The following is an 11019-nucleotide window of genomic DNA, read 5'->3' as shown; positions in this document are numbered from 1 at the left end:
ACTCCCTGCCTTCCCTGTTTTTTCTGGTATCCTGTCAATAACAGCCCTCGGCCCTCCAGGAACATGGTACCTTGGACTCCAGTTCCACTTATGATACAAGCAGGCGTTCAGAGTTTGGCATGCGCTGAAGGAATTCATTCTGTGAGCTTTGAACCGCTCAACTTGTATGTGATAGACAGAAAAATAGTTGTTTACATTGCAAAATATGGATTTTCCTTTCTAGAGGAAATATTGCGAGTGAAACTGAGATGTAAAGCACTGCGTAGTGCTATAATTGGGTGCAGGGGGTCATAGCAGCAATTGCTAATGTGTTATTCATTTATACTCTTCCATTGTCAGCATTTACAATATGTTGGCTGTCATGCAAAGCAAACAAAATTGCATACCAAAACTGGAAGCCAATAAAAGACTTACTACCCTGCTTGTTAAAAACAGCTGAGTTTGTCTTTAGACTATTGTTCGGTGAGATATATCATCCAGAGCTTTTTCTTTTCGACAAATTTGCTGCATTTTCTATTTGGAAGGTGTTTGTCTTTTAGAGGTGAGGAAAACTCATCAGCAGAGACACATGTTTTTCTTGGTTAGGCTGCAGGTAGCGTCTGTAGCCGTGGCTTACAAGAAAGTAAACCCAATTCAAATGCACATGATTCTTGGTGTTTTCTTTTTCCGCTCTTGCCTCTGCCACCCGCCGCTCCCCGGTAAAATGTTTTTCCTGCAATGCAGTGTACTATGCATGCATTCTATACGATACTATGGCTTTCCTGTTGAAAACATTTAGCAATCTACTCAACACCTAAAATAAACAGAAGGGCACAGCTTTTACAGCTACACATTTAGAATGCAGCCCCTCGCTCCACCTCCTCTTCCCCGCCAATGAAAGAGCCCCATCTCTGAGTTCTATACTGACCACTAATCTGAAGGAATGTGTAATCTGATTGAATGAAATAGATTACAGGGATTTGTTAGGTTAATAAAATGCTAGATTAACAGTACTGCAGCACTGTGATTAGGGAGATTAATCACTAAAGACATAGTTCTTTTGGATGTAAAGTCTCTCTCTTAATTTAGAACAAAAGTTGTAGTCTATAGAAAATGATTATTCTAGCAATTAGTAAACTGAAAACATTCTGGCCTTCTGAAAAGCTACTGATGTTAAAGGTAATTTTGTCAAAATATTACTTGATGTTTAATTTTTAAAGTAGCCAATTTTCCTGCCACACCTCTGATATTTAGGGTCACATCTTTAAAAGATCTCTTTCAATGGAGGATGCAATGAACACTAGAACATCCGGTGTATGGATCATAAATTTGGCATGAGACAGCTGCCATTATGTAAGGAAGCAGCAAGTGGCTGCAAAGGTCATCCTCCATCTTGGGTGCAGGGTCCTGGACTGGCTGGGGCAGAGCTGGTAGTGGCTGGCTGAAAGTGACGGCAGTCTCTCCTTGCTGTGCTAAGAAATGGTCTTTAGATTAGAATAACAATTGTTTAATAAAAGCTACAGCCTTCTTGAAGAATATAGGATGTTATCTCTTGGCATGTAACTGGCTAAAAAGAGTGTGCTCTAAACAAATCCTTGTCCAGGCTAAGTTGAGTGTATAAGGAGACCAAATGAAAAATTAATGAAATGTTAAAATTCTTTCTATCTAAATAAACTGAGATAACATACATGATTTTTTAAAAAAATGTGGTTGTGTCCCATTTGAAAAAGGAAAAGAACTTCTTCAGGTGGGGGTTGAGTTATCTGGTGATGACTGAAAGAGAAAGAGTTCTGAAACAGAAATATTAATATCTCACTGAAACCTGCAATGAATGTGTAGTGGGGCAGCTGCCCCACTCCAAGGTAAAAGGGATTAAGAGCAGCTGAGGGAGGCTAGCGAGGTAGTTGGCCCTAGGTGTGGCTGGCTTAATCAGGCCACATCTGGCCTGGGTAAAAGGGCTGTGGGGCCAGGAGACAGAAAAGTTTCACTCTAGCCCTGGAGTGGGAAGGGCTAGCTGCCTGGGAGCAAGGTACCTGAAGCAGAGCAGTGCTTGGGGGGGGAAAAAGGCAAGAGGAGCTGGGGAGCAATAAGCAACTCCCCAGGCTGAGGCCTTGTGCAAGGCCTAACGAGGTACTGGGGCTGCAGCGGTGTAGCCTGGGGATAGGCAGAGGCAGCTGGTCCAACCTCCTTGCCAGTGATGAGTGGCCATTACACTCCAGTCTGCCCCAGGGAAAGGGGGCTAGATAATGATTGGCAGTAGCCACTGAGGCAAGGTGGGCTTAAAGGGTTGGGGGTTCCCCTGGGAGGGGAGACTCAGAGTGTGTGGGTACTGCTGGGGTAGAACCCCGAGGTAAAGGGACACGGGGGCCTGAGGCAGGTGAGACACTGGCCAGCAGAGGGCGCTCTGAGGCTGGAAAGGAGCGAATTCCTAGATGACCAGCAGGAGGTGCCCCACTGGTGAGTCCTGACCTCGCTATGGAGAGTTTTGGAAGGTGCTTGTGTATGCAACAAGTTCCCTTTGGAGTGTTCAACAGTAAGACAATCAAAAGGAAATATAGGGCCGTGTATGGATAGCGCCCACAGGCACCATCTGTATCAGGGACACAGTCAGAAGAATTAAACATGACAGGCTCTACAGAAGTTGAAAATAGATTAGAATAAAGTATAATTAATTTAAATTCAGAGATCTTATTTGCAGGAAAAATCTGATGTATCTGTATCAAAATAATAGGCTGACAGAATGTGATGGCAAATTGAAGTGGACAACTTCTTGAATTCTGTGCTTGTGCAGTGTCTTCCTTTAATTTTACTTTTTTTCTTGCTTTTCCCTTGCTTTAGGAGAGTTAGTTTTGCCAGGAACAGGCAGGAGGTTACACAGGGAACCTCTTTTCTAAAGTAAAGTGTTTTGGGGTAAGAAGGGTTTTGAGTCTTTTTTTATTTATTTATTTTGCTTTCTCATGATGCCAAAAAGTGGAAAAGGAGCGAGGAAACAAAGAGTCACATTTTTGTAGCCTTTCCCTGGTGAGATTGTTGAAAGCACGTTGGCAGATCTCTATTAAAATAAGCTTTTAACAATCTTAATAGGCATCTATCTGCACCTTTAGGTGCTTAAATATCTCTGAAAATGGAAATGCTGATGGACACTTCTGGAGTCAGAGATTCTGACCACATGTTGGCTCTTGGGGTGCACTGGAAAAATGTTTGGAAGCATTTTCGAATATTTTTACAACTCATCTTATTTGCAACATGGCTTGCAGTTGCACAGAGTTAGCTGAAACCATGCTATAGACTTGCAAGGGGTGGCCCACAGCACCTAGAACAATTATAAACAACACAGTGGTGCAAGTTTGCTAACTATGTCTGTGTAGAAAAACTGATATCAAGAAAAGGCCTGGCTGTATTAAGCTTTACAGAAGTTTTTGAATATAGGTGTGTGACAAAGTGGGGGAGATTCCTGGTTTCCTTGTTTCTTATGGGTTTTTTCGCCTTGGTTTTCCTATGGTTTACATGCAGAGGGAGTGGGACTCTGTTTCTCTGGGGGTTACCGGTTTAACAAGGTGATGAGAGAGGGAGTTCGTTGTTACAGAGGACTGGTGGGGGAATGTGGGACCCTAGCCAATAGCCTGGTGACCCGGAGGCCCAACTCGGGAGTCATAGCCAGTTCTGGCCGGTGGGGAAACAATGGGCTGCGAGGACCCCCGGTTCCAGCTAGAGGACCCTGTTTATGACCCTGTTTACGTGGAGAGAAGACAATGGACAGGGGAGGGAGGGGGAAGGAGGAGGGAGCTTGGGGCTGGGCTTGGGGCTGGCGATGTCAGATGCCAAGCTGGGAAGCAGCAGGGCTCTGGGCTGGAGAGGGAGTGGGCAGAGCCCACCTGGATGCGGGAGAGATTTGAATGTGCTGTGCTGAGGGAGGCCAGGCCTGAGGCCCTGAGAGTTTCCTGTGCTGTGTTCAACGCTCAATAAACCCTCCTGTTTTACGCTGGCTGAGAGTCACTCTGGTCTAGAGAACAGGGTGGCATCATCCTCTTTGGGGAGTGGAGGCCCTGGGGGTCCAGAGCAAGTGGACTCCCTGAGGGAGAGACAGGTGTGCTAAGGCTCAGAGAGGTGTGGCTCCAGGAGGTGGAGGGGCTTAACCCCTGAGAGAGAATGGACCCCCCGGGAAAAGGACAGTCCCACTGAAAGGGGCATCCCCCACGGACTGCACAGGGCCAAGAGTGGTCACAATCTGTGAGTCCGTGACAAGCTGTAGCTAGCAAACTCTGCTACCTAGTTTGGGCAGAACCTTAAAGAGAAGCTAAATTGTCAGCTAACAATTAATCAAGTAATTTGGATTATTTACCTCACTTAACAGCAACTCACCAGGCCGGATCTTATTGGCCAGTAAAAGGAAGTAGAGGGCAGACTTGATAACCTTGTAAATGCTCCATACCTGTTCTCTTACAGTGCTCAGCAGGATCCTTGTTCTTAATGCGTTCCTGGTCTTCAGTGATTCTCCTTTTGTAAGCTCTTCAAGGTGAAGATTCCTGCCTGCTTAAATATTTAGGGGCTATTAATAACAAAAGACCCGCGTACATAGCAGATGCTCAAATGCACTTTTGGATGGAGGCATTAGAGACACAGAACTGTCGCTGCAGGCTTTAGTCACATGTTTGGCTGCTTAAGTGTTGTATACCTGTGGCTTTTGGCAGAGTGCTTGTTTGGGAAATGGCCATGTTCGGAACTAGTCTTGTTTCTCTTGGTTCTCACCCCCTTTTTTAAAATTAGACCAGATTGTATCATTTAGGTACAAGCCTGTATTGGGATGGGGCACAGCTGCCCTGCCCTACCTCTGGGGAGATATTTCTCCCAGATTTCCCTCTAAGTCCCTGATATGCAGTGGGAACTCACCCACCGCCCCAGCATGTTCTTCCTTTTCCAGCAACCCAATTGCATAGGCTGATGTGGACAGGGACAGAGCCATGATCCAACATGTGTAATTACCCAACACAAACTTCTCGCTGTTCCATCGATAGCCTATTCATTGTGGTCACAGGGCTCATTTATTCTCCTTTCTAGTTCGTCTCTCCAGCTTTATTTATTTGGTTGCACCACTGCAGTGCAGCCCCCTCCATACCCCTCATTGCCTCTTTTCATGTGGCTAGTACACCTTGAGGTGCTAGCAAGCAACAATCCCTATGCTCGGATCACTGTAGAGACTGCAGTTGTGCTTGCCCTCTGCATGGAAGACCTGTTGTGGCCTGCTCCATCTTTGCACACCACACAAGGACAAGCACATTCTGTCCCTTGATGGACATGTCCTGCTCACTTACAGTGAGCAGGGCAACAGTAGACCCTTAATGGCCTGCTGTTGCCCCTTTTGAGGGTTTTAGTCAGATTCTCTGCCAGAAGCAGGAAAACAGCTACTCAAGGTGCAGATGAGGATTCTCCCAATAGAGGGGAAACCTTGGATTTAGCTACTTCTGTGCCACTTTCATTCCCACTCCCATATAGGGATGAGTCAGGGGTATGCTGAGCCAGCAGAGGGTGGGACTGAATACACCACTATTGGTAAATTGTATAACCAGTTGCTTGACCACACTTTGGTTCATCATGAAGTATACTTGAGACTAAGTAATCAATATCAGTCAAGTTGATTGCTAAAAGTCAATGATAATCTAGTAGAGGCAAAAAGTTTCAATATGATACTGATTTCTGGGGAGCCGTCTGGCGCAATGTTGTTAAATTCACCTTACTCAAAAGGTGTGCTTCCAAAGTTACACAGTTCTGCTAGGAGTATTTATAGGATTTTATAAGTTACAAAACTCTTTACACATCACTAAAATCCAACCCACCAGTTCACCCTTACCTTGTCATCTTTATTTTGAATGCTAGCGTTCTAGGTACTAGTCTGTGAAGGTACCTCCCCAGCTTGCACCAGGGCAGAGCATTAATGTATTTTACCTTCAACAAGTTTCCTATTTTTCTAATGCCAAAGCTGACTTCAGCTTTACAAAGTGTTCTGGGATACTTAGCATAAATGAACAGGATTACAGAAAGACATAGGCCAATTCAGGCCATGTAACTGCTTGAAATATATATGCAATATGTTCCATTGATACTGTATGCTTAATTCATATTAATATATGTGGTGTGACTGAGTAATACATGTTTCTGATGTGATATATATTAGCCTAGCATATATTGGTCAACACAGCCATCTACCTTATTCCCAGCCGGTGCAGTACTCCTTTTTGGAAGTGCTGTAGCCAGCTTCATTAACAGCATCCCATAGGCTGCTATAAATAATACCTGTACTGTTCCTGCCCTCAGCTGCCCCAAGATTGGAGTAGCCAGAAAGGTAACTTAAAGCCACCTTTCAACCACCACTTTCTTTAGCTGCACCCAGTGTAAAGTCTGCAGTTGCAAATCTGGCCCACTGACTAGTGAAAAACAAAAAAGCCAGATTTCCTGAAATGGTTAATGAGTGGAGTGCCTCAATATTTGGGTGTTCAGCTTGAGATACCTTTCAAGGGGTCTGATTTTCAGAAGGCAGCTGCTCAGCACTTTCTGAAAAATCAGGTTAATTTAAGGTTTCTCATCTCCCAGAACGACTCGCCGTTTCTGAAAATCTTGGCTGAAGACCTTATATTACTGGGTAAAGAAACACAGGTGTGTAATACATAATGTCTAAAAATTAAAAATATCTTTTTAAATGTCACTTTAGCCTGAACCACCAGAGAAATGCTGAGGGCTGGTAAATATTTTTGCAGTGGAGCAGCACAGTTAATTTAGTCCAGGTGTTTCTGTAATTATGAATCATTAGGAAAATACATAGTATAGCACTTGGTGGTGGCTGGCACCTGTGTGCTCTGGTTGGGTTTTTGAGAGTGCTCTGTGGCTTGGTATGAAACTTGTGGGCATGCTGCCTGCCTCAAGAGCTGACCATTCCCCCTCCCCGCCCACCTCCTTAGCGATAGCCGTGTGAATAACGGGTTCAGTTCTCCGGAAGTTCCAAAAATTGAAAAAACAAAAAACTTGTTTCAGGCTGAATTAAAACAATTTTTGTTGTTGAAATTTTTGGCAAATCAAAAAATATTTGTTTTTAATTATTCTGGGTTGAACTAAAGCTGTTTTAACAATTGAAATGTCTCCATTTTGATTTTGAAAATTAAAGGAAATCCTGAAACTAAAAGCTGTTTCGAACCAAAATAAAGTTTTTTTTAAAAAAGCATTTCAGTTCAACCATGTTGAAATTAAATACCTGATTTATTTTGGGGAGGGGGTGGATTTTTTTTCAAGGCTTTTGGGCTAGAACAATTTGCAAAACTGACACAGATTCACAAAATGTCTGTGTTGTCCAATCTGCATTTTTTTTGCTGTGAGTGGGTGGGTGGGGGGGTGTGGCTTATGAAAAATATTTTGCCCAGCTCTACTTATCATGTTTACTCTGTATTTCTTTGGCCATGTCTACTTTATCACTTATGTTGGCAAAACTTGTTGCTCACGGGTGTGGGTGGTGAGCGACAGAAGTTTCGCTGGCATAAGTGATAATGTGCACAGCTACCGTCGCTTATGGAGGCGGTTTATTATGTCAATGGGAGAGCTCTTTCCCGTCCGCATAGAGCGGCTACACGAGCAATCTCAGTGGCGCAGCTGCATCGGCACTTGTGATCTTACACTGGCTCAGCTGAATAGATGTGGCCTTTGTCTCCACAGTATTAAAAGGGATTGTACACGCTAGTTTTAGCAGGGTGAAATTGGGGCACTGTCTATGTGCAAAAGGTTATACGTTCTCCTGACAGGTAACTGTCCACGTGCTCCGCACAGTTTGGGCGCCCAAAGCACTGTTGTGTGTCTGTCTGTTTTGTATATAGCTCATTCTTAAGCATTCTAGAGAGATTCTGAAATCAGCACTTTGTTAACTTCCACTTTGGATATTAAACAAAGGGCTGTATGGTGGTGCCAGCTGCTCCTGACGAACTCGCCACTCTGGAGGGTGATGAACATTACGGAAGGCATACAGTTGATGGACAACATTTTTAGGTGGCTAGCTAGTTTTCTCCCTCTCCTTCCCCTCCCTAAGCCTCCCACTATAAACATTCCCTTTGAAACAAATGGGTTAATTCAGTATTACAGACCTGTAGCACTTCAACAGCAGAGCTACCAAAAATGGAACAATGCTAAGTGGGCTCCCAAGAAAAATTCAAAGGGAGATTCCGTGTTTCGTTTGAAATGCCCTCTTTGTCATGCTCAGCCCCCTCTTTCAAAGCACCTATAATGTCCTTCAAAACACTAACAGCCTCTCCACCCCAGTCTGTTGTGACTGGGTCAACATATGCTGGAGTTTGGCCTAACAGCCCACTCCTACCAGCTGCTCCTCTGTCCAGGTGGCCTGACCATGTATGCAGATGAGCAAGCAGCTTGAAAGGAATTGCCATCTACTTTCCCTTTGGAAGGTTCCTTCAGTGGGGTCAGAGATATGGCACTTCCCCCTCCTCTCTGCTCTGTTCTTTGCTGTATTCAGGTGCTTTTCTTTGATCTCTTTTTCAGACCAACCAGAGACTGAAGGAGAGGCAGCTAGTGGAGTTTGACTTTTTTGTGTCTCTGACTTGTCTGGTAAGACCTCCATGGGCTAGCTGGCCCCCAAACACTACTGCTGGGTGTAAATCCTGCCCTATATATGTTATGTAGAGAGTACCCAGTTCAGCAGTACCCATTATTAGCTGAGCCAATAGAGGATTTCAGGCTCTCTGCAACTCTAGTCCCAAATGAGACAATTTGGTTGTGTTGGAAATTTCAACGTGGCCAAATCAGCAGCATACTAGCCTTCCAGACTCCAGCTGTGCTGAGCTTCATTTAGTCATTTGATGATTACTTTGTGTCACCAACCCAGAAGAGTCCTGTGCTATATGAGCCCATCCTCAGAGCAGAGGGATGTGAGTTCTCCAAACATTTGCCTTCAACCCTTTAATCTGAACTATTTTGACTTTGCTCCTCCTAATCGGTGGTATTTAGAACTACAAGGGGGAAGCTGAGAATCTGATCGTATTAATCATATAACTTCTATTTCAAAGGTAGTGGTGTTACAGATGGAAGTGGGGACAGGCTAACAGAAGCATAATTTTAGCTTCAAATGGAAATTCTATTTGATACATATCAGCAAGCAAAAAATGTACATCTTTTCAAACTGATCAGCTAGTCAGAAATTCCCTGTCATTTTAGGGCTGCAGGTGACCGGTAGCTAAATAGTAGTAGTAATTCTGATCATTGAGGAATCCTGACTACTGCCAGTCTCACAGTTAAGGGACAAGTATACCAATCAATAAATGGCACATGGGATTACAGATTCATAGCTCTCCTGTAAAATGCAGTCCCCTGACAAAGGGCTTAAAAGATGTTAAACTGATCCTCTGTCCAAAAGGAACTCCTGAACTTCGCTTTGACGCTTTTTATTTCAGTTGACAACTCTTAAAGTTCAGTATAAGAAATAGCAATGATAAAGCAGACCGCTATAAAGAAAAATATACATTTTCCTTCCTTGTGAGTGCTGGAAAGTTTCTTCCTTAGACTGTATGCTGATGTAACATGGGGAGGGTGGCTGGGATGAAAGGGGAAGACTGAAAAGGTGAATTGGAGTCTTTGTTAGAGGGAGTGCTTTGTACTAAAAAGACATGGGGCAACTGAACAGAGTGTCAGTCATAGCTTTGTTCTTTTGGTTTGATTTTTGGAGAGAGTGATTGGCTAGACTTGTTTTCATTTATATATGGCTTGTATTGTGGTAGTACCCAGACACCCCAATTACAGGTCTATTGAGCTAGGCTCTGTACACAATAAAAACCAGAGATCTTTATATATAGTATGATATTTTGTACTTTCTACAGAGTCTTTCTTCCAGGCATCTCAGTTGTTATATGTTAATTAAACCTTATAATACCCCCCCTGCGGTGGTGTGCAATTGTATAGAGATACAGACGCTGCTGGAATGAAACACTTTAGCAGTTTAACAGCACCCATCAATGCTGTATTTCTCTGTTATAAACAATTAGAGTATATGCATCTAATAAGAACATTTGCTTTCCTGACAGATAATCTTCCAGTTAACTTAATTTGCATAATGTTCTGCCATTCAAGAAAAAATCACTATTTGCTGGGACGTTAGTTTTGACCTTTTCATAATAATATTTGTTGTTGTGAGTTTGTAGATGGACACATTGTTATCTCTCAGGACAATGCATGTTCTCCCTCTTTGGGTTTGTGGGTGTCATTTTTGGAGTTAATGAAAATGGTTCTTCCATTGCTACGACTTTGTTTATAATAGTCAATGGCGTAAAACAACCAGTGTTGCTTTTGACATATGTCTATAAAGATACACTAGTGTTATATTAATGCTCAAGGTAAATGAACAGATACATTGTATACTATATTGCATAGTATATATGCAGATATTAAAAACTAAAATACACTTGTGTGTGTGAAAAGTAAGCAGCCTAACTAGTAACTTCTGAAGTGGGCAGAAGTTAAGGCCCTGATTCAGCAAAGCATTTAGGCATGTGCTTAAGTCTCAATGGGATTTAAATGTGCATGTTGCTTAATCAGAGCTTTAACTAACTGGAATTCTACAAAATATTGGAGAGAACTAAAGGAAAAGTCTTGGCACCCTTACACCTTTATTCTGCTTGGGCTCAAGGCCATAGGCATGCCTAAAGCTGCTGCATGTTACAGAAGTGGACGCAGAGATGTAGGCTTGGGATCAGAGGGAAGGATGGTAGTGAAATGCTAGTGAAGAGAATCCTAGCCATTCAGAGAGAGAAACCAGAAACTAGTGTGAAAGTTTGTGTGAAACTAGAGAAACTATGACCAGACCAGAGGGGCCTAGCTGATGGGAGCACCCACAAGCAGATGGGGAGTGAGATTAAGGGGGAGCCAGGGCTCTCTAGCTTCAATTCTGCAGCTGCAAATGAATAATCCATTGTGTGCAATTATACTATGAGATAGAGAACAAAGTCATAGTGGGCAAAGACTGTGACTAGCAGTAACTCCACCCTGAGCTTGAACTTG

The sequence above is a fragment of the Eretmochelys imbricata genome, chromosome 1 (assembly GCF_965152235.1).
Source record: "Eretmochelys imbricata isolate rEreImb1 chromosome 1, rEreImb1.hap1, whole genome shotgun sequence".
Lineage (NCBI taxonomy): Eukaryota > Metazoa > Chordata > Testudines > Cheloniidae > Eretmochelys > Eretmochelys imbricata.
This window is presented reverse-complemented; position numbering follows the sequence as displayed.